Genomic DNA, 1,570 nt, shown 5'->3' with positions numbered 1-1,570 from the left:
GAGATTCAACATCAAATTTAGGATTTCCATGGTAGAAATTAGGAATTTGGGTAGAATTGAAATTTTTTGTAAAATTGAGATTTAGACCTCGAATTAGGGTCGGATTTCGAAATACATCACATAACCGGACTCGGGGGCTGAATGGTAATCAAGTTTTGGTCAGAATCTCGATTATACCAAGCGGGCCCGAGGTTCACTTTTATTGACTCTTTCAAAATGATCTAAATTAAACCTCTTCTCTTTGTGGGAAGTTTCTAAAGCTTATTTTGAATTATTTGGTCAATAATTTGCTAGATTTGATTGGTTCAGAGGCTTGTTCAAAGGCAAGGTCGTAGTTGATTGATTGCTTGAGTTGCGGAGTGAGATAAGTATTGGGTCTAACCTTGATATGAGGAAATTAGGAACTCTTGAGCTACATGTTATGTGAATTACGTGTGAAACGGCGTACAAGGTGACGAGTGTATATGCGTTGTTGTGTTACTTGCTTCCATATTTTCGTTACTTCTTGGTATATCTTGTTACATGCCTTAATTGCTATATTCTTATTTGACTTCTATGCCATAATGGTTACTTGTCATTTAGTTATCCTTGTATTAAATTGTCCATTCTTTCAATAATTCCGTGCTTATTTGTTTCTTGTCTCTATTTTCTTTTCTTGCATATCTAAATTGTACTATGTCTTGCTTGTCTTATAGTTTTGTAAAATTTGTTGCCTACTATAATGTCGATTCACGTGTATGAGTTGTTAATTGGTAGTTATCGATGAGTTGGTAAAGTTGAGACATTCGAGTTATTTGAGATTCCTTGAGTACTATGTGATCCTTCATTCTCTCGTACATTTACTCTCTTGATGTACAACTTCATGTAAATTTTTGTTGTTGATTTGTTATTGGAATTAGGAAGCTGATTTCAAAGGGGATCCATTTTTGATGTTCAAGCAGAAGCTCAAGAGGGTGAAGGCAGCACTGTCAAAATGAAGTAGGGAAACATTTGGTGATATCTTCAAGCAATTGGCTATTTTGGAGGACATTTTTAGGGTAAAAGAGATGTTATTTGAAGAAGAGCCTTCAATTGAAAACAGGATTGTGCTTCAAAAGGCACAATCTGAATTGAAGAAATACTTGAGTATTGAGGAGAAGTATTGGAAGCAAAAAGCTGGGATGACTTGGTTTGCTGAAGGAGATAGGAATACAAGTTTCTTTCACAATCATGTCAATGGCAAAAGAAAGAAATTACAACTGAAGAGGATCAAAAGTGGAAGTGGGGTATGGATTGAAGACTAGGAGCAATTGGCTACAGCTGTAGTGGACTTTTATCAAGACAATTCACAAATAAAAGTGATGCATCTGACTTTTCCTTGCTCAATAATGTACCTTCAAAGGTCACTATGGAACAGAATTTGGAACTTCGTAGATTGCCAACAATTGAAACGGCGTACAAGGTGACGAGTGTATATGCGTTGTTGTGTTACTTGCTTCCATATTTTCGTTACTTCTTGGTATATCTTGTTACATGCCTTAATTGCTATATTCTTATTTGACTTCTATGCCATAATGGTTACTTGTCATTT

The sequence above is a fragment of the Nicotiana attenuata genome, chromosome 5 (genome assembly GCF_001879085.1).
Source record: "Nicotiana attenuata strain UT chromosome 5, NIATTr2, whole genome shotgun sequence".
Classification (NCBI taxonomy): domain Eukaryota; kingdom Viridiplantae; phylum Streptophyta; class Magnoliopsida; order Solanales; family Solanaceae; genus Nicotiana; species Nicotiana attenuata.
Note: the sequence above shows the minus strand (reverse complement) of the source record.